At 48.4% G+C, this 22,958-nt stretch overlaps 1 protein-coding gene across 1 annotated transcript in view; it reads right to left on the bottom strand.

The window, feature by feature from the left end:
- CACNA2D3 (calcium voltage-gated channel auxiliary subunit alpha2delta 3) overlaps positions 1–22,958 on the bottom strand; it is a 982,973-nt gene that overhangs the window by 252,995 nt on the left and 707,020 nt on the right. The gene's annotated exons all lie outside the window — the stretch shown is intronic.

Here is a 22,958-nt window from a genome sequence, read left to right on the forward strand (position 1 = left end):
GCCAGTAGCTCACCACTGGGTGCGATGGACTGACGGTGGACACCGCTGGCTGTCCGAGCCAGGAGATGGCGGAAGGGTTGGTGCTGGCTTCTTTTAGGAGTAGAGGCCGGGGATGCCACCAGGTGTCCCACAGTGCAGAGCAGAGCTCCCCCAAACCAAGCACGACCCAACTCACATGTCACTAGTGCTAAGGGGGAGATGCCAGGCCACGTAAAAGCAAGACTGTTAGAAGAATATCCTGATTTCAAAGTCACATTTTCTTTGACAGTGGCCTATAATCCTCCCCTTTATTGGGGCTTAAGGAAACACGCACAAGGATTTGTACGTTTAAAGTAAAGCTGATGTTTTAAGAACAATGGGAAGGTAGTCCGTCAGTCCATAGAATAAGACACAATGTCTTTCGCAATGCCACAGGCAATGAACTGAAATTACAGGTATGTGGGAACAGATGGCCATATATCAGGCATATTTGTCTTTATTTCTAAATAAAAGAGACTCTTAGGATGTGGTTAATACCACACAGCACGTCGTTATGACTGCCATTATAGCATGCCCTGTTTAGAAAAGCATTTTTCCAGAATGTAATTAACAGTATCTATGCATTAAATATCAAATTCAGGAAATAAGTCATTACCATGACTTTTTCTCATCCTAGAGACCACCGTTTACCAAATGTGAACTTGATATCAGGCTCAGGGCTAAGCTTTCTCTCATTAAATGACAGCAGCCCAGTAAGAGAGACTCTGACTATTCCATTTCACAGATAAAAACCAGTACCTGACTCAGAGGTCAGGTAATCGTACAATGTCTCACAGATAATAAACTACAGAGCTGGGTCACCTGACTTAGATTATGTAAATTCTATTCACAGAGTAATCAAGGCCGTAAACATTTGAAAACTGTGACAGGAGACTTCATACCCTGACTCTCTAGAGATTAGAACATCATCCTACATGCTGGAAAATGCACAACAACCAAACAGACAACGTATTTGAATACTGTCTTCCCTCATCTTTTAAGCCAGCAAAGCAGGCTCTTCACTGGCATGAAGACTGTGCGTTCTTGACCCTCTGCTTCCAGCCAGGGGGAGAATGGATAAGCCCAAGAACCCAGTGAGCCCTGAGTCCCAAAGATGATGTCTCCAGAATGCTCTGCTGCAGGGTGGGCAGACCCAATCTCCCCCACTCGGTGCCCAGTGCTCCTAAAGCCAGCAGCGCCTCCTCTAGGACGAGGGTGCAGCTTGCTGTTCCTTGTTTCCCTGGTTCCTTCCACAGAGCTGTGGCTGTCGCTGTTCAGAAAGGAATCTCACTGCGTCTCTCTGATGCTTCTCCAGAGCTCACCCAAAATGTATCAAGAGGTGAGAAAGTGAATCTAAAATGAGGAATCACAGAATGTTTTCTTAAATATGAAGTGTCTTTTCACGCATTGAAAAAAGCCTGGGAGCCACCAGCCTTACGGAATGAGAAACGTATGTTTCCTTAGGAAAGCATTTGTACTGGATCACAGCTTGTGACCCAGGCAATGAGCAGAGGGCTGTGGGGCGACATGCGTGATGAACTGGAAAACAAATTTAAAAAAGTGAGGTCCTGCACAAACCGCCAGACTTGGCAGGGCTCTCTGGGAGGAGAGGTGCCTGCCTGCCTCTCTCTCTCTCTCTCTCTCTCTCTCTCTCTCTCTCTCTCACTTTTATGTTGGCCAAGCAGGAAACACCTCCCTGGACTCAGCATTGTAACACATGAGAAGAATCTTGGGAAGGAAAATGAGAGAGTAGGGCTTTGTGGTGATGTCTCCTGTTTAAGAATGCCCCCAAACTCTCCACAAAACATCTCTTTTCCTCAAAAAATAGCTCATGAGAACAAAGAGCAACTCTCCTCCTGGCGCTTGGAAGGAGCAGAAATGACCGCTCTCAAGGCCCTAAACAGGCTGGACCCATGCGCAAGAGGTTCAGAATAGAACAAAACAAAGTTGGATCGATCGTCTGCCACCACAGACACAACAGCTCGGGAACTACTCCCCGGACACATCCTTCACACGCATCCATGACTGGCACACGGGACAGCCCTGGGGGAGAACCAGGCCTGCTGGCCACCGGGCTGGACTTGATGACGTCGAATGGTGTCTAAAGGTCCAAGGATACCTTTTCTTCGTGTAATGTAAGTGTTTGGCATTGCTTTCTTGATCACCTGCCCCGTGAGAACTGTGTGCATGCTTGTGATTCTGTGAGCTGTGACTAGTGCTCCACTAGTCAAAGAAGGTAACTGCTCCCTTGAGTATCCTCTGAACTGATGCCAAGGTAAGACTATTGGGATATGTGTCTTGAATCTATGGGGCGCCCTCTGACCTAAGGCGACTGCTTTCCAGAGAAAAAGACATTATCTCTACCAAAGGACAGATTGAAATCTTTGGGGTTCCCCATGCCTGCTATGCACTTTAGGATATGTGAGCAAGGTGAGGCCATTACTCTTTCTCTCCACTCTCTTTTCTCGATAGCTTTTCTACTTCGAAGCCACATTTTCAGCCAGGCTCCACCTCTCAAGCTCCGTTTCCTCACTAATTTCTCAAGGCACCTGGACCAGGCAGCCTTTGCTTCCTTACAGAACCACCACCACTTGACGGCATGGTTCTCTACCCAGCTGTACGGGGCCTGGGCCAATTACAAGAAAAGGTGGAGGAAAGACTCTCTGGGGACGAGGAGTAAGAGGAGGACCAGTTGTGGCCCGCGCTGGGGCTGCGCATTCTTTGGGGTCCTCAGTATCTCAGCATCTGATCACGGGGAAGACGGGAAATGAGTCAGAGGCACCCGGGAGAATGAGGAGGAGGACGAGGGTGATATCCACGGAGGTGACATCTGTTCACAGAATGTGCACGGCGGCAGGAAGCTTTACTCATCTCATTTCTCTGGGTGCCCATAACAGCTCCCTGGGTTAGGGATTAGCACTGTCCCAAGTTTACAAAGAAAGAAACTGGCGCTGCTCAGAATGGCTAAGTGCTTTGCCAAGGTTACCCAGCTCAAGGTTGAAGTCAGGTCTCTGTGCTGCCTCCACCCCCGTGCCAACTATAAGGCTTGCCACGCTCTTGCTCACACAGACCAAGCAGTGCTCCTATCAGCACAAGCTCCTGAAGAGTGTGCAAACTCTCTCTGTGGGGGGATAGCTCATCAGAGAAATGGAGGATGGGGAATGCGGGCCCTGCTCCTTAGTTGGGGGGTCTGGAGGACAGCGAATCCAGTCTACTCCCGCTCTTGGCACAAGGTAAATGAGGGTCACGAACATTACCCACGCCCTTTCCTGTGGCAGGACGTTTACACTGGCTGTGGCCACACTTTGGAACTCTCTCCACAACCCTGGCCTGGTGTGTTCTTTCTTCCCCAAGAAGCTGTGGGACCTTTCCCATTGTATGCGCCCCCTCACGGGCCTTCCTACTGTCGCCCCCCCCCACCCCTACGCACAGTGCACTGCCTGCCCGCTGCCCCCTTTGATTAGTATCAGAGAAAGGACCTGTGGCTTCCCTTCCTGTCAGTGGGTCCATTCGGACTCACAGCAGGCCCATAGACCAGAGGGGAGCTGACTCTTCGAAGTCTCTTCAGGAGGAGACAGCACCATCGTCCTCCCACAGAGTAACCGGGGTTCAAACTGCTGACCTCGTGGGGCGCTGCTCAACGAGAAAGGACCGTGGGTGTGTGAGGTGAGGCCAAGCGACCCCTTTGTGCTTAAGCAGATGTGCGTGCCTGTGATGTTTCCAGGAAGTATCTTCAGAAAGACTTCCTCTGCTCGGCTGCCTGGGAAGCAGACACCATGGCCACAGCCCTGAAGATGGAGCTGCCTGCGGGACAAGTGTTAGAAGCAGCAGGAGGGGCAGGCCGACCTCTTACCCTGTGCCACCCACAGTCCGAATCACTGTACCTAGACTGCCTCTCGGAAAACTCATAGAAGCCTTCGTCGATATGTCCTACTACCATGCTAGCTTTGCAAATGAGGAAACCACTAGGGCACACTGCCAAAGAGCAACCAAGCCCGGCTAGTAGAAGCGAGGCTGCGGAGGCCCTTCCTGATCTAGACAAGACGCACGCTGGCCGTGAGGTCCACTTAGCAGCCGAGCTTACATACCGGATGACGCCGTGCATGCAGACAGAGGAATTGAGGACGCTTTTGATAATTTTGGCTTGGGCACATGCAAAATTGGAGATGCCATTTCCCGAGAGAGAAGAAATCTGTTGGAACAAAATTTACTATCATGAAAGAGATGAGGCTTGCTGGTTGTGTAGAGACGCATGTGCCTCCCAAGAGTATGGTCCTCCGTTACAGACTCGCTCCGGTGTTATTTTAATCACTCACTGAAGATGGAAAGGCAGTATTTACAAAAGGACAAAGTTCAAAAGGGCAGGAAGGGAGGAGGAGGGGAACACAGGGAGGAGGTGGGAGGAGGCCTGGTGCACAGAGGGATTGCAAGATGAGTTGAAAAGAAAGGTGTCTGAATGGTCAGTGAATGAAAACGATGATCTGTTCTATAGAAATTCACCTAGTGAACAATTAAAAGAAAAAAACAAAAACCCAACAGCATGTTGGAAGAAAACGTCTGCGGTGTCTGGCTCAGCAGAGGAAGGTGGAGAGTGGGCGCTGGGTAAGTGAGGCAGGGGTGGAAGGAGGGCTGGGCGTGGTCACTGAGCACAAGTGGGGTACTGCTGGAGAAGGGAGAAGGCAGGAGCTGAGTCTGGGGTCTGAGGCCTGGGGTGTGACCTCCCTCAGGGATCAGGGGGGAAGTGCCCAGAGAGTCCAGGGAAAGAAACCTCAAAGCCCTGAGGCAGAAGGAAACATTCCTGAGCGCTGAGTCCCTGATGTTAGACAAAGGAGGTGTGTGAACAGCCAGCAAGCTTGCAGGCATTGTGGGGGAGGAAGTGGCTTTGTTCTCCCTCCCCTTGTTCCCCCTCAGGATCACCCAGTTTCACACAACTACAGGGCGACTGAGGGGACCTGCTTCCCTCTAGCTCAATCCGGTTTCAGGGCAGAGTGGACTCTCACAGGTAAACTCCCATTAAAAATCGATTGATCAAAACAACACATTTCACTATGAGATATGTAAAGACCAAATGGGAAACAAAGCATTTTCCTGGCAACTGTGTAAAACAAAAAAGCATGTCCTACATATGTTTATTCCATTTGTAAAACTGGCCCCTTGCCTGGGCCTCATGAATGAGCGATAAATCCCTGCTTGCTGCAAAGGCTCCTTGTGTTCCTTCTTTTTCCTTATGGATGCGTGCATTTATAATCCATCATTATTCTTCATGAAGCAATGTGGATAAAGAGCCCAACTCCTCCACCAACAGAGGAAATTCTATTAATTGGCTCAAACTCCAAAACCTCTAAGTCAAGCAGGGGAAAAATCTCTGACGAGCTAAGACTGGGCCATGCTGGTTCTGCCCCAGGTCCATTCAATGCTGCCACCCCAGACCAAGCCACCATATTGCTCCACTGGGGCTCCCCAGTTTCACGTGGGTCCCCTTACTCCTTTCCAGAATAAGCCGCAAGTGCAAATCAGGTGCTTTGCTGTTCCCACGGGCTGGGCCTTGCTCGCCCTGAGGACTTTGGTGGGGGGGGGCCTGCTTCCTCCGGCTGAGGGATGCTCTGCCCCCCTCCCCCCTACAGGCCAACTCTGACTGCCCCCTTCCTCCCGAGTCCTACACACCCTTCGGCCTTTAACAGAGACTATGCGAGGCGTCCTGGTCTTCACCACAAGTGTCTTTCTGTATCACCATTTTGCATTGTTAACAAGCTATAACTTCCTTTTAAAATTTATTATTACCTCTGCACATACGAACTCAAGAGCCACACAGGAGCTAGATAAATATCTTAGTCATCGTTAGATCATGAAATCCTAGACCAGGGGTCCTCAAACTTTTTAAACAGGGGGCCAGTTCACTGTCCCTCAGACCCCTTGGAGGGCCAGACTATAGTTTAAAAAAACTATGAACAAATTCCTATGCACACTGCACCTATCTTATTTTGAAGAAAAAAACCACCCGGTGGGCTGGATAAATGTCCTCGGTGGGCCGCATGTGGTCCATGGGCCGTACGCAGATTGAGGACGCCTGTCCTAGACCTAGGCCTGGCTCATGGTGAGAAATCACTAAGAATCTGTTGGATAGTGGATGGGTGGACAGATGGACAGAGGATGAGTGGGTGGGGAAAAGGAAGGAAGAAGAAGTAAGGAGGGATGAAAGAGAGAGGAAGGGAGGTGAAGAACAGTGGGGTGGAGTAGTGGGGACAACAAAGAATGCCGGGAGGAGGGAGGGTTGGCAGAACAGCTGGGCCCTTGGAGCGCAGGCAGCCCGGGTGTCAGTCACAGCTCTGCCACCCGGCTGCACCTCAGCAGCCAGGGGAACCTGAGTGGGAGCGTGTGACCTCCGAGGTAAGAAGGCTGTCGTGACACTAGCTCCTGGCTCGGTCAGAAGATATTAAAAAGCAGCTGGCCTATGATCACTGTGGTTGACCGACTCTGTAACCTCCGAGGTGTTCGTGGCTGACGTCCAAACTGAAGAAGGCTATGACCCCATGGGCATGGACTAGGACTCGCACATGCTTTGCTTGCAGTGAGAACAGTTACATGTTCATCTCCCCAAGGCTCTTCCCTTGTTCTCCATGGCCATCACGAAAGCCATCGAGTTGGGATATAGTCTGGGGCCTCACGAGCCACAAAGCCATGTGCATCTTCACGAGTTTGAATCTGGGGAGCTGCTCAATTACCTTACTGACCCTCTGGAGCTGAGACAAGCAGCAGCATATAGATTAGGAAGAAAATGGAAATCTAAGACGGACTTGGCTGTACAAACTGAAAGGAAGTCTGCCAACTCTTAAAACACAGTGCCTCAGCAGAACGCAGCATGCTCCCTCCGTCCACACAACCACCATGAAAGGTGAGGAGGGTCACTGGGTAGATATGACTCTTAGGTGGGGGGGGGGCGGGGTATGTATCTCTTGCTATCCACATCGCAGCCCCTTTGTGTTTTTTGTTTGTTTTTAAAATACTTTTACTGGGGACTCTTACATCTCTTATCACAATCCATACATTCCTCCAATGTGTCAAGCACATTTGCACATATGCCCTCATCGTCATTTTCAAAGCATTCTCTTCCCACTTGAGCCCCTGATATCAGCTGTCCATTTCCTCCCCCTCTCTCCCCTGCCTGCCTTCCCTCACGAACCCTTGTTAAGTTATAGATTATTTTTTCCATATCTTACATCGTCCTCCGTTGCCCCTCACCCACTTTTCCGTTACCTGTCCCCCCTGGGGTAGGGTTCTAGATTGATCCTTGTGATGGATTCCCTTCTCTCCCTACACCCTCCCCTAATCCTCCTGGTATCTCTACTCTTCTTGTTGGCCCTGAGGGGTTTATCTATCCTGGATTCCCTGTGTTTCAGGGTCTTATCTGTAGTGGTGTGTATGCTCTGGTCTAATCCAATTTGTAAGGTAGAACTGAGGTCAGTCAGGAGCATTCTACTCCAAGCCCCATGATGTGGACATTAACCAGATTTAAGCAGTTAACTCACACTTTTCCCTAACCACAGTGTTGGTTCAGACATGGGGATACGATCTAATTTAGTCTTACCAGGACCTGAATTGAAGAGCCAGTAAGTATAATCCTCCTCTTCCTCCTTCCATCTGTCAGCTTGAGCCCAGGGAATGCAGCGCCGAGGGCCAAACACATAGTAGGACCAGAGAGTGATGTGAGCTAGGCAGGGCAGAGAAGGCATGAGGACGCGGGAGGGGGCACCGTTTGAGTCCCGGGCCTGCCCCCCAGGACTTGGCTTCTGTGAGTGCTAAGCAGTGTGACCCACTGGGGCATCGTGAGTGAACCCAGCTTCCCCTCTCTCTTGTACAGACCATTTCAGCTGGTGCTTCCTAGTACACGCCAAGGCTGTGCACACCCCGATTTTCACATGTGCAGATCAAGGGACCCCTGCTCAGCTTCGCACAGGCACAGGGGTTATGTCATCCGAGGGTCTCCAGGCAATGTGTGGGATCGCCTGGCACACTGGGGACAACTCGTTTCTCCAGTCCAAGCAAGGCTCCCGCCCTTCCAATAGGAATGTATAAGTCAACAGACAAAAGGATGTCTCTTCTTGGCATTGAGCATGGAGCATTCACTCTTGTAATTACAATTGCCACCTCCCCCGGGCTGCTTTAGGCGTATCAGTCGACTTCTACTTCTTATATTCTTCTCCGTCTCCCTAATTGTGGGCATCTCTTTGATTATTCTATTGCACTTCACTGGGAGTAGCTCACTCAACTTTGTGGCTTCACCTATGCCCTTGATTGTGGTGGCGATCGAGAAAGAAGAGGAGGGAAACCTTGGCAGAGGTCAAAGGTCGAAACAAAAACCGGGCCAATGGAGGGTGGCGAGCACAGCTGACATTCCTACTTTGAAAGTGTCCAGGGCCCTCTTCCAATGTTTGCTCCATATCTTAAAATTTCCTCAAATCCGATTGGAAATGTTCATGTGGAAAACAATATGTGTATATTTAAGTTGTTCTCATTGTAATTGGCTTGGATCTTGTCTTTGTCTAATGATAGGCAACTTACTGGGGCTTTCTCACCAACAAGTCTGTAGTCCAGTGGAGATCACTCTCTCTGGTCTCATACTTAACAGGAAAGAGGAATGGAAAGGCTCTTCCCTTGATGCAGATTTCTAAGGGTTTCTTTTGAACCCCTTTGTAACAAGGAATGTGTCTTACGGAAGACTGCGTAGTAAAGACAACAGGAAAGGAGCCCAGTGGTGGAGGGCTAAGCATAGACGACTGAATGCAAGGTCAGCAGTCTGAAACTGCTGCCTGCCATGCAGGGGCAGCACGAGGCTCTGGCCCAGGCCTGCTTCACCCTGTGCCACAGGGTGGCTGCGAGTCGCAGCCAACAGGATGCGGTGCGTCTCCGTTAGCGTCATCGTCAACCACTACATGCTGCTCTATCATTTGAGTACATAGTGCTACTTGTTTAATTACTATTGTTATCTACCTAGGCTGTTTTCGTTTTGCCACTAACATAAATGACACTGTAATGAGCACCGGAATAGTCAAATTGTTGCACATCCTCAGATCACCACTTGAACTCTTGGTCAAAAGGCCTGTGCGCATTGAGTTCACTGCTCTCAGGGCGAGCTGTCCTCTCTCTACACCTACGCAGGGCTCACTCTTTCCGAGGCGCATGGTGTCAGCCCCAAGACAGTACTCCAAGGATCATGTTTTAAAAATCTTCCAATACTTTCAAAATACGGATTGTACATAATAGCCTTCCTGGGGTCCAAATTAGCTAAAGAGGACTTAAAATTTCAAAATTCCTGAATGGTCATCTTGCTAACCATACTGCAAGGGTGCACAGGATGCTAATCTGCCCACGGCAGGCTAGCACAACCAGGTAATTTAGCAGAAAAAGGTGATTAGTTATAACTTTACTTAGCATGAAAAGAATTCATCTTTTTGTTCTGACAGTTGAGGTCTGCCCAGGAAAGAAAAAAAAAGGCAAACTTGCATAAATTACTCACTTGATGGAAGACATTTAGGGGGAGGGTGCTGGAAAATGCGGATTATTAATGGCAAGCTAGAACAATCTCACATTACACACAGCTAAGGACTATCAGCTGGGGAAAGCCCCAGACATTCCACTCGTTACACTATTCTGAAAATTCTCACAATAAGAAGTCATTTTTCATCAAGCTTGGACTCTGCATTGTATTGGAAAAGTAAGTTTCTAATTAAAATTGTCATTTCAGCCTTATTTTGGGTGGCCATCCGGTTCAATAATTATCTGAATCTGAGTTCTGGCAATGTGGAGGATCCCTAGTTCCTGTTGCTTCTTGATGAGAACACAGGTTGGTAGAACCAAAAAGAAATTTGGCAAAGACCATATAAACCAGCAGCCAGGATGTGTTTGCTCATCTATTTTCTGTCTAAAACAGTGTGTCGGTCTGGTAACAGTCCAAGGACTACGAGGCATGAAGAGAGTCGTCTAAAGCAGCAGTGTCGATAAATCCAGATCTAACAGGGAAGAAAGTTCTTTGCTGCGGGATTCCTTTGGAACTATCCGAACAGGATACAAACCCAGTCAGACCTTCCCCTGAACTCCCATCCTAACCAGTGTCACTTTTCAGCATTGTGACTGCTTCCAGTTGGATACGCTAAGCTGCTGGTTTTAATTAAAACTTAATTTGCAAAAAATGTTTCATAATTTATGCATGTCATGTAATTCCTCAGAGACTGTGAACTTGGAGCCAACTCAAGGCCATATAAGGAGACATTGTAGCGAGATATTTGGGGGAGGAAAAGGATGTAGGAAAGGAAGTACCAACAGGGACACAACAGAGGAAGGCACTGATACCTTCTTTTAGCTTCCAGTCACCTGGATCCACAGCCACTTGGGAGACAGGATGGCTTCGTTGTCTGAAAACCAGGTCATAGACAGAGAGATCAGAAGGGTCAACCATGGCCAGAATGGCCCTCCACGGAAAGGCTCAGGGGGGGTGGTGAGCCAGAGAACTTGAGACCCTCCAACACAGATGAAGGGGTTCCCACCCTCAACACAAAAGGAGACCTTTCTCAGAAAGAGGCACATTGATAAAACTTCAGGAGTCTGCAGCGAAGCCTTTACTTCACTCAGCGGCTGTCTTCAAGAGGGATGCTCAGGGACTTGCCAAACTCTTGAACCACAAAGAAATCCGTATGGCAGCTTACCTAGAAACCCTGGGCCCCTAAGAAAGACCCTCCTCTCACCCTCCCTGTGTTCACTGTAAAGTGAACCAAACTCCAGCCGAAGCAGCTGCAGCCTCGGGAGAAAGGACTGCATGCAGACAGACAGTCTTTCTGTGGGAGAATTAAATAAGGTAAGCACGCATTCTGGATGCTTCTGAAGGATGGCGCAACCTGTAACTGCTAACTCAGCAAGTTACTCATTCCGCTGTGTTAATAATAAAAAAGCAAATTATTAATTTGAGACAGGAATAATTAAAGGCATTTCTGCTCTGATGAGATGCAGATGCTATCCTCATTCTGCAAATTTGTGCACTAAAAACCACAGCGCCTGAGGGGAAGTAAAGCTCTCTCCCCAGCCACCTCATGCCCACAGCCTGGAGCAGCAGTGGGAGGTACGGGTGGCGTTCCCTGTTCCACCAGGAGACACGGGGTGACTTCAGGCGCACACAGGGCAGTCCTGTACTTCACAAGGATGCCAAGCAGCTTTCAGCAGAGCTTCTAGACTTTGCCCGGCTTGGACGAGAAACCTGGTGACCGACTTGGAACACTCAGCCATTAGGAACCCTGTGGGGTCCAATCATCAGCTTTAGGACGGATCTCGGGCTTGGTTTAGGACCGGACAGGGCTGCCGTTGGTCACGACACGTCACTCTGAGTCAAAGGCCGGTCCAGTCACAGCAAACACCGCCCCCTCCCTAGTAAAATAGCAGCACGGGTAGAACGTAGTGGCACACGTTCTCATTCTAAACAAACCAAAGGGCTTTGGAACGCATCAGGGAAGGTGGCGGTGCTAACTGAATAAAGGAGGATGGTGTTTTTAAGGCAGGGTGTTTTAAGGAAGCTGCTGAGCCATGGAGACGTGGACAAAGCGCTCAGCGATCGGCATGAGCCGGGCAAGAAGCTCCTCCCAGACAGAGCCGGAGCCAGAACGGCCCGAGAAGAGAAGCGTGAGGCAGCAGGCCATCGGGTGCAGCACGGACAGCACTGCCCGGCAAACACCAGCTCTCTGCTGGCCACCACGGCTCCCTCACTTCGGACAAACCTGAGCAAGCAGGGGAAATGTCTTACGGACCAGCGAGAGTCTCTCACGTATTGACCTCTTCTTCCACTAACTCACACTACGGACACGTGCCACAGCAGAACAGATGGAATTCGTAGCATGACACCCTGGCAGAATTGATCATGGAAAACGATTCTATAGAACATATCAGATAATACCTTTGACATGTTGGGGTAGCCATAACATAGAGTTACAGAGATTTGTGTCTTTTACTGAAGGAAAAGTAATGCTCAAAAAGAAGCTAAACTATTTTGGGAAGAGCATTTAAAAACTTTTTCATACTCATGGTACCTAAGGTGAGCGCTATTGGGTCCTATTTCATGGGACTTTCTGGGTGGCAAAAGTGTCGTCGGAATGTGTGTGGCATCTTGGGGTGAAGCAGTATCTCTCCATGCAGACCTTATTCCCTACTATTCCGGAAACCCTCGGGAACCTGTCTGGTCCTCTGTTTGAGTTGTGCAGCTTTATTTGCTACCTACTACTAGTAGAGCACCACATCGAGTCAACAATGTCTTCGCTTCCAAAAAATCTTTACAGGGCACAATGCTGAGGTGAACACAGCATCGAGAGCCTGACGTGCAGAGGACTTGGCTTTTAATGGGGTCACTGATAAGATCATAAAAAGATGTGCACAATGATGGAACTCTTCTTCAGGAGAAATTACAAACTCAATGAGCCACATAATAGGAAAGGTGATTTGTATATTGTATCATGTTGTTTGATTTGTTATGTTGCAAGTTAAAAACGAATGCAAACTATCAAAGGAAAATGACTGAACACGTATGGTAACTAAAAACCACGTAATCTGACCATGTTCTCCCACCACTCTGAGCGGCAGCACTAGGGTGTGTATAGGCAGACTGTACGTCCCTCACTGGAGCAGCCTGGAGGTGAGGTGCTGCTCCATACGTGGTCAGCACTGGCTGTGGTCATGAGTCCCGCCACCCACTGAGATGCACCACCGAGGCTGGCTCGGGACGGGTGGGTGCCAGACTCACCCTTGGGTTCTTCTACCTCCTCGGGTTCAGGATTGCCGTTAGAACATTCCTGACAACAAGAGATAAATGCCGGGAAACTCTACCCGGGTCGTTCACAAGACAGGGGTGCGGGGACATCACCGTGCCTTCCAGATCACAGGAGCAGTGACGTCGGAGGGTTATGCGCTGGGCTGCTGACCACAAGGTCAGCAGTCGCAAACCTCAGCCGCTCTGTGGGATGAAGATAGGCCAGGATTTCTATCCTTTAAAAAGTCAGGTCTCAGAAACTCACAGGGGCAGCTCTGCCCTGTCCTAGGATGGCCAGGAGCTGGGATGGAAATGAGGAAAACCTGCAATGGAGATGCACTGATTCCTGCTGATGAGTGAAATGTAAAACTGGAGACAAAGAAGCAGGATCTGTAGTTGGAAAACAACAGCCCTGATGACAGAAATGATGTAGGAGATCACACGATGTGATTGTTTTAGGCCAATTCCTTATTTACAGGAAATATGCCCTTTCCACATTAGAAACGGCTACTATGCTCGAGGAGCTCACTGGAGGGACCCACGGGATTCACACCGATTGCAGCTGTGGGAGGGGACGAGGGGGACACTGATTAAGAAGACACCAGCCGACCACGGAATAGACCGTCAGCTGCTCTTGTGCAAGTTCAAACTCGAAGCTGGAGACATTTACAAGAAGTCCGCAAGAGCCAAGCACAGCCTGCAGTGTATCTGTCCAACAAAAGTTCTCAGACAGGCACGAATAAGCAACATCATCAAGCACAGTACCAGGATTTGTTTCCACGTGTTTCATTCCACTAGAGACACAACCAAAGTCCGTGGAAGCACCAGTCAAGAAGGAACGCAATATACCACGTTGCCTGAATAAGCGGAACTGTCACTTTGAAGACCAAGATGTGTGTGTCCCACGCCAGGGCTCTTTCAAGTGACCTCATCTTCACGCAGAGGCCGGATAATGAATGAGGAAGACACGGGGGAATTTATGACCTTGAGTTATGGTATTGGCAAGGAAAATGAAATATCCCATGAGCGGCCGGAAAAACAAGTGCAGTCCAAGTTCTTGGAATCAAAGGTGGACTGCTCAGCTGTGTTTGACATAGGAACAGGAAGAACAGTCTCTCGAGGAGGGCTTCGCCCCTGGTAAAGTCAAAGGTCCCGAAGGAAAAAGACCCTCCAGGAGATGGGCTGCTGCTGCGGCTGAACTCAAAGACTCGGGCAGGCTTTGTTCTGTTGTATGTCCACAGGCCCGAGTCACAGCTGACTGACGGCATCTACCACCACCACCATGCTTCCTGTGGCTCTACAGTTTACCCCGAACACTGGAAAATGCAATACCACCCTGGCGAATTTCAGGGTGGTGCTACTGTTGTAAGGGAATGCCAGGTTGGTTCAGACTAAGAGTGACCCCGCGTACAACCTCACAAACCACCACTCGGCCCTGCGCCACCCTCACAATTGCTCCTATGTTGGAGCCCATTGTTGAAGCCGGTGCTAATTCATTTCGTTGAGGGTCTTTTTCACTGTATCTCTGTGTGGTAGTTATACGATCGTTTGTCAATTTGAGAGGATTATGATTGAAGGGGTGGAGTCTTGCCAGGATATAGCCAATGAGGGCCTTCTCCTGCGGATTCTGGGAAATCCTGTTTTCCTCCTTGGAGGCTGGAGACCTCTCTCTCTCTCTCTCTCTCTCTCACACACACACACATTTGGAGAGCAAATGTGCTGAATTTGAAAAAAAAAAGTTTCAAATCAGCAGTCAAAGTTTCCACCTGAATCACCTAGAAAAGGAAAAACATACGCCCATTAAGCAGGAAAATGTTTGAAAAATTAAAAGAGCAAAAATCCATGTAACAGAAGAGTAGAATAAGTGAAACCAAACAGCAGTCCTTTGAAAATATCAATAAAATTGGAAAATCTTTAGCTCAACTGATCACAAATAACCAATAGGAATGAAAAAAAGGAATATGATGATCTATCTATGATGATAGATTCGAAAGTCATCTAAAGGGCTTTAAGAGATAATTATGAACTACTTTATGCCAATAAATTTTACAACTTAAATGAATTCAAACACTCCCTAAAAACCCAAAATTGATGAGAAAAACTGATGTAAGAAAACTCCTAACTCGTTTATATGAGGAAGGAAAACCGATACCCTTTGAAAACATGGAGGGCAAACTTCTTAACAATATGTTCACTTTCTGTGAAACTGAGCAGACCTTACTGATTAGTTCAACCAAAGTCCGTGGGGAGAATGACATTAAGTTATTTCCAGGGATAGAGTATAAAAATGTCGTGCAATTCTGCTTTGCTCCTGGAAGCCAACTGCCGTGCTCTGAGGAACATCACAGCAGCCGTGGAAGGGAGCCCAGAGGAAGACAGAGTAGGTACAGAAACGTTCCCTTGCTGCCCCAAGTAAGGCTGTATCCCACAGCCAGTGTGTGCCACTGGTCGTGTGAGCAAAGATGCCCTCAGGGGGAGCCCGTCCCTGGCTACAGGGCCACCCAAGCCTTTGTGTCTTCATGGCTAGAATCCAAGATATTTAGTCATCCTCCTCCCCTGTCCAAATGTCTCTGCATGAGGACACAAACACGGGATGTCTGGCAGGTTCACAAAGCAGCAAGGGTAACATAAGACAGACGCCACGATTTCTGTTTTACCAAGGGGAAACTGCCTCGTGTGAGGGGTAAATTGAGCAAGGTAGCGTGACGAAGGGCAGAGGTAGGGAACGCACCCAGAGATCCATGCATAGCTAGTGCAGACCACTAAGCTACAGAAAAGTGTCCTCCAGCGGCACAATCTCATTCCCAAGGTCTATGCACTCTGCGGTGCCAGAGGCGTACAAAGACAGACTAGTCACTCCTCGCTCTCGGGAACAGGGAGGCATCCGAGATCAAGATTTGGTGGGCCTGGGTCACCCAGCCCAAATCATCTTCCTATTAAGCACACACACTCTTAGAACCTCAGTGTCGGCATCTGCAGAACTCAAGGAGCCCCACCAGCCAGCGATTCTGGGCATTTACACAAAAGGTGGTTGAAACACGAGCTTAAGCAACTCCTGCCAAACAGCTGCAAGCCGCGCAGGAAGCCCAGGAATAAGGCCTGCTTCAGTCTTGGCTCCATCTTCAGTGCATCACAGGCGCTACCAGGTGGTGAACCAACAAATATTTATGATAACAAGACACAATCATTCATTCGTTTCCCTCCTAGCATAATGACGACTGAACTCGGAATGCTTCACATGGCTTAGCGTTTTCTATTTTTCTGTCTACTCCTCTGCTCCTTCCCTCCTTCCTTTTCCCTTTGTACAAATATGACTTTACCTTTTCATGAAGGCCTAAGTCTTCAGAGCAGATCTTGAGGTTTATATTCAATCAATTGTACACATTCTGTTTCCGCTCGTCCATTTCAATCTCCTCCAAACCCTTGTCCCACTTCCTCCTCGTGTTTCCCGTTTCCATGCCTCTTTCGTTCCTAACATTGTCTGCGAGGAAATGCTGCCCTTTGATGTAAAATGGGCGATTCTTCTACCACAGACAGGAGTTCAGTTCCAGAGCTGACTGGTAGCTACGCTCCCCAGTCTTAGGGTCCCCAGCAGACTCTACCAAACAGTAGGCGGTACCCCGCTTATGACCTTTGCTTTTGTTCCCTTTTTTCCTTACTCTATCCAGGGCCTTCCAACGGGACCCTTTTTGGAGCAGTTTCCACTACCTCACTTTGGAAGTCCAGAAAGCCCAAGTGACTTTCCCAAAATGTGTTCACAAGAGGGCTCCGTCTGGGTTCCACCCGTCATCGGAACATACTCCACTAAGTGCCACCGTGGAGGCCACCAGTCTAGTCAGATCGACTTTGGTTCACTCTTTCGAGAAGGAAGCAGGACCGGGACTTGTACAGACCTTGCCCAACATATACAAGGGTCCACTTGCCTCTGGCCAGCTCCCTACTTCTCCTCCCATAACGACTTAAAGACCGGCCACGCCTCTCAGAGGGCAGCGCCGATTACAGGCTCACAGGGAGCCAGACCGCAGGAGGCACACAGGGCAGTCACCCAAGGGAGCCCCTCTAAACCACAGTAGGCATGTCACCTACAAAAGCACCAAGCACATCACTAACACTGCGTTCTCTGAAGAGCAGTGTGACAAAACTTTGCTTAGAGCCATTCTTTCATCTGCCATGGGCTCGTCAGAAAGTCCTGTACATTCGCCAAAAAATAAAATTATTTCTGCAGTCATTAACTTTCAGAGTAAAGGACTGGGATGGCTTTTCAGTGCTCTAAAATAGTGGCTTAGCTTTGCAAAGGCATTTGAAAATTATCTTCTTTAAATATACATTTTTAAAATCTGGTTACTTTGGAGACAAGTTAATTTAGTCCCATCTGCCTGGATGTGACTGCCCTCTGTTTGGAAGGAGAGAGAGAGAGAGAATGCAAACTAGCAATAATGTCCTTTTAATTGACTAAACCAACAGTTTTCTCATTCTAATGAGCATAAACTGTTTACAGAAAAGATTTTATTTAAATTACCCAGAGTGATTATTTTAAATGCACAGTTTGGTTAAAAGCTACAGTCATAAATAATTAATTTTCCCGTTTAAAATAATTATGCAAATGCAAGCCACCAGGCTAAAAATGGAAAATGTCTCATCACATGTGAACTGAGTTCGCATTTCTCTTCCCAGCCACTTGGTATCGGTGTTTCTGCCTTTGCACCTGCTCTGCTTACAAACAATGCCTGCCCTTACCCACTGTGGGTGGCGGGGGTGGCTAGGGCCTGTTCTACTCCCTCTGTTGACCCTTCGTCATCCCACTGAACTTGGAGTGAGACTGAGAAATGGCTGAACCAGCTTCCTCCCTTGACCCCAACAATGCTGTGTGTACGTGAACATGAGCCGAGTCTTGGTGAGGCAGGTGAAGCGGACTCCATGGAGCAGGACATCTGTGCTGAGCAAGCAGAGGCCCGAGAAACAGGCTCCGTCCTGAGGACCTTCCCTGGATTGACCAGGCAGACACTTGAGCACCTATGCAAGACGGTGGTCAGGCACAGGGAGTAAAATCCTCAGGGACTTGTCTGCTTAGTGAGCTAGCGACCAGTGCAAGGCAGGGACACTGTGCAGGGCAGGATTTCTGCACAGCGAGGATGTAGGTTTTCAGGTCAGATTCATTCAACCTGAGGCTACACAACCCTCTGCCCCTGGTGTGGCTTTGCCAAGCAATAACGACCCGCTGAGCGCAGGCAGGAAGTAGGGCCGTGGTGAAGGCTACTGCCATGGCACACGGCAGGCCCAGCATGGCCAGAAGCACCGGGCCAGGCACACTGAGCTCCAGAGAGGTGAGTGGCGATGTGAGCCGGGAAAGTGAGCTTCCAGCAGGAGAGACGGGATGTGTGGCGCTGCTCCTCCGGCTGCTGGAGTCGGGGAGAGAGACGGGAAAGTACAGAAAAGGCAGAGCCAGGTTCCGCAAAAAACTGCCGAAGACAGGAGCCGATGCCAGCAGGCAGCGGAGGAGCAAATGCAGGCAAAGCAGTGCTGAATGGCATTTGCTGGTTCTGTCCAGCGTCCTAAGCCCCTCTGACCCACAGCAGCCAGGACAGAACAAACCATTGCACGGCCCGGCACCAGCCTCCGAATTGCCATCGGTCCACCCATCATCATAGCCACTGTGTCAATCCATCTTGTCCAGGGTCTTGCCCTCCACCTTATGAAAACGGATGTCTTTCTACGGAGACTGATCTCTTCTGAGACTTCTTCCAAGACACACACTGTTTCACTATTCTTCCCCAGCACCGTCATGGAGACCCCGTCCATTCTCCTCAGGCTTCCTTCTCCAGGGTCAACCTTCCACGTGCACATGTGTAGACTGGTCACGTGCACTTCAGTCCTCAATGCGACATCCAGACTCTTCAGATTTCTAAGCGGTCTTGTGAAGTGGGTTGTCCCAATGCAACACTTCCTGATTTCTTGAATGCTAACATTATGCCTGGTAACGTAGAGGGGCGACGAACAAGAGGAAGACCCTTAACACGATGGGTTGACCAGGTGGCTGCAACAATGGACGGGGGCACAGGAACAATGAAGAGGCAGGTGCAGGGTGGTGCAGTGTTTCCTTTGCTGTGCGCAGGGCCATCAGAGGTCATAACCCTCTCAATGACATCCAACAATAGCTCCCAGGAAGGTTGGCTATGGATCCAATCAAAATGAAATCCCTGTAAACTTCGATCTTTTCTCCATTTATTATGTTACCTACGGATCCAGTTGTGAGAGTTTTGGTTTTCTGTACATTGAGCTGCATCCCTGTTGCAGCTGCCATCCTTGCTATGCCTCGGTGAGGGTTCAAGTCCCACTCACTTTAACAAGGCTGTGTTATGTGCACGTCACAGGTGGCTAATAAGCCTTCCTCTGATCCTGATACCAAGTTCTCGTTAATGTAGTCCAGCTTCTCGCATTGTTTGCTCAGCACATAGTTAAGTAAACACGGGGAAAGGAGAGAGCCCTGGTGCATGCCTTTCCTCATTTAAAACCACGCAGCACCCTTGTTCTGTTCTCAGGACGGCCTCCTGGTTCATGCACAGGTTCCAGAGGAGGGCAGTGAACTGTTCTGGAATCCCCACGCTTCCCAATGCTATCCACAGTTTATAAATAAAATACAAATAAACATCTTTCTGGCATTCTCTGCTTTCAGCCAAGATCCACATGGCTTCAGCAATGCTATCTCCTCTTCTAAATCCTCCTCTGAATCCAGCCTGAATTTCTGGCAGCTCCCTGTGGATATGCTGTTAGAACCACTGTTGAGTGATCTTTAGCAAAACTTGAGTGTAATATTAACAATCTTTTTTCCATAATTCCTGTATCTGTTGGGTCATTTTTCTTTGGAAGGGGTACAAATAGAGATCTCTTCCTCCAGATTTCTTAGCATGGGTGAGTGAGTACTTCTCATGCTTCGTCAGCTTGTTGAAACATACCAACTGGTGTTCGATCACCTCCTGGAGCCTTGCTTTTGACTATGTCTTCAGTGTAGCTTGGACTTCTCCCTTCAATGCGATTAGTTCTGGATCTTAGGCTACCTCGTAAACTGCGTGAATGCTGACCAGTTCTTTTTGTACAGTGACTCCGTGTGCTCCTTTCAGCTTCTTTTGGTGATTCCTGCATCACCCAATAGTTTGCCCTCAGAAACTTTCAGCAATGCAACTTGAACTTGGATTTTCTCTTCAATTCTTTCACCATAATGTCTGTTGAACATGTACCTCTTTTTGAGTTTCTAACTCCAGGTCTTTGGACATGTCATTATAAGACTTTGTCTTTTTGATCTGGCCTTTGAAATTTTCTGTTCAATTATTTTAGCTCATCTTTTCTCCCATTTGCTTTAACTGGTCTATGATCAAGACCAAGTTTCGGCATCTCTTCTGACATCCTCTTTGGTCTTTCCTTCCTCTGCGCTGCAGATCAGAGTTGCACTTGGGCATCCACGGTCTAAAAGTCTTGATATGAATTCCTTAAATGGCACGTGTGTGCTACAGCCACCACAGATGACACGCGTGTGCTATAGACACCACAGTTCAGTCACCCCATCGCTGTCGTCTGGGAGCCAGTAGTCTCCGTGCACTTATTCTAACAGCCTGACCCTCCCGCGGCCCTGGATAGGGATGATAACTAACCCCAAGGATCAGACTGTCTCAGGGCTAGAGTAGCAGCAGGCAACCCCACTTGGCTGCCACCTACCAGTAACCGAGAGGGAAGATGGCAAGGTCCCTGGGAGGGAGCTGCACAGAATGTGGAGTCTCAGCTCAGTAGCAACTAAAGCCTAGAGGCCAGGTGTTCCCTGTGGGCCAGCCACAGTATCAAGTGCTCGCTGAGGCGCCACCAGACACCCCCAGTGAGTGAGGTAGAGTCTACTGCTACGCACATGGGGACACAGCCTCAGATGATATATTTGCTAAAAGGCAGACTGAAGGGTTCTAGGGCCCATGCTAATAACTTCCAAGGAACACCCCTGGTCCCCAGTTCCTTAAGTGACACAAATGCACTACTGGGAAGGAAAGAGAAACATTCCTGGCTCTGTAAGAAATCTATCTGTTTCCCCCAAAACTCCATGTTCCAGTTCTTCAGCAGATGGCCTCCCTCCCATTCAGCAGGATGGGCTCTGTGCCGATGGCAGCCGCTCTGCCGGAAAGTGCCCAGCCAGCCTGAGAAGCCCAAGCCCCGCACTGTGCTAGCTCCGTTTAGAGTGGGGTCAACCTGGCCTCACTGAAGGCTGCTTTAATCCAGTTTGGTTTAGAGGAGCTTTAGAAAAAGCTCTAACGGCTCATGTAGCTAGAACTAAATAGCAGTTTAATGAGTAATGAGCAAATGAGTCAGAGGAAAATATTGAATTTCCATCCAAATAACCATAGGTTTCACAATTAAGCAGGGAGAAAGATAGTTTGGCTAAACAGTTTGATTCTGGCCAAAGCCACGTGCATTTTTCCAGCCCACTGACTATGGCAATGCACACATATCTGGAGAGGATTTGGGCTTTGACTGTTATTCATAGCCAAGTATATGCTGACAGCTTTATATTGTTTAAAATCTCTGCTGGGCTATCATCCAGGAGTGGTCCCCAACAGCGTGACCCTGGTTGTTCACCTGGGGGCAAACTAGGGATGCTCGGGTACAGGGCACATGGCAGAGTGCCTGAATATAAGGGGCTGCAAAAAGTTGGTGGAAAATGTCCATTATCTCTTATTCTTGTTTCATGCCATATTTTACAGAAAGTTTTCAAAGCCCTCACAACCCACTTACCTTATTTAGACATATTTACATTTTACTGCAGAAAGAACAGGGGTTTTTTAGTGGATACTTGAGAAATTATTCAACCTCTCTTAAAATTTTTTATTTATTTATTTATTTTTATTCAACCTCTTAATACCTTAGTTTCACTATCTGCAAATGGAGATAATCAGAGCAAATGACCCGACCTTGCTCACTAAAAGCCAAGAGGACTTGAAGCACTTACTGATGAAGATCCAGGAATATATCCTTCAAAATGGATGGCAACTCCATGTAAAGAACACAAAATCCTCATAATCGGAGCATCGGGGAACATCATGGTCAACAGAGAACAGATTGAAGTTGTCAAGGATTTCTTCTTGCTTGGATCCACAAGTGATGCTCACGGAAGCAGCAGGCAAGAGACCAAAGAATGTATTGCTTTAGGGAAATCTTCACAAGACTTCTTTAAAGTGTTGAAGAGCAAGGATGTCACTGTGAGAACTGGAATGTGCCCGACCCTGCCAGGGTGGCTTCCATTGCCTCCCACGCAGGGGGAAGCTGGACAACCGGGACACGAACCATGCATGTGGGTTGATGGTGCTGGTGAGGAATACTGAAGGTGCCACAGACTGCCAAAAAACAAGCAAATCTGCCTTGGTGCAGCCAGGATGCTCCATGGAAGTAAGAATGCCGATTGCCACTCACCCACTTCAGGTGGGTCCTCAGGAGAGATCAGTTCCTGGAAAGGGGCATCACGCCTGCACTGATGGAAGGCCAGTGCAGATGAGGAAGCTCCTTCGGGAGATGAGATGGCACAGGGGTGCCGCCATGGGCTCCAGGGTAACCCCAGTTGGGAGGAGGAGGAGACAGGAACAGACAGGGTCTCGGTCGTTGTAGACAGGAACAATATTCATCAGCGTGGACTCGAAGCCAGTCAGCTGACAACGGCAGTCCATGAGACCAGGAGGCCTTTATATTTATCACTAGTTTTATATTTAAGTGTCATATTTCAATGAAGCAGATTTGACATATTTAAGTTGCCTTATATATGTTTTGACACTATGCCTGGCCTAGTTAGGACTCAATTAATATGGCATTCATTCTTATAGTTTGGACTGTCTAATCAATATTATAAACTAGGGAACAGTGTGTGTTAATTTTGTGGGTTTGTATTTTCCACTTAACAAAACATATTAAATCTCTTCTACATATTAGGTACTGTGTTAGTCTGGGTGGACTAGAGAAACAAATTCATAGACATTCATATGTGTATAAGAAAGAGCTTCATATAAAAGAGTAATTGTATCTTGAGAAAACATCCCAGCCCAGTCCAGATCAAGTCCCTAAGTCCAATATTAGTCCATATGTCTGATACCAGTCTATAAGTTCCTCTTCAGACTCACACAACACATGCAATGAC

This window comes from Echinops telfairi, unplaced genomic scaffold (genome assembly GCF_000313985.2).
Source record: "Echinops telfairi isolate 266 unplaced genomic scaffold, ASM31398v2 ScPeMD7_31;HRSCAF=116, whole genome shotgun sequence".
Classification (NCBI taxonomy): Eukaryota; Metazoa; Chordata; class Mammalia; order Afrosoricida; family Tenrecidae; genus Echinops; species Echinops telfairi.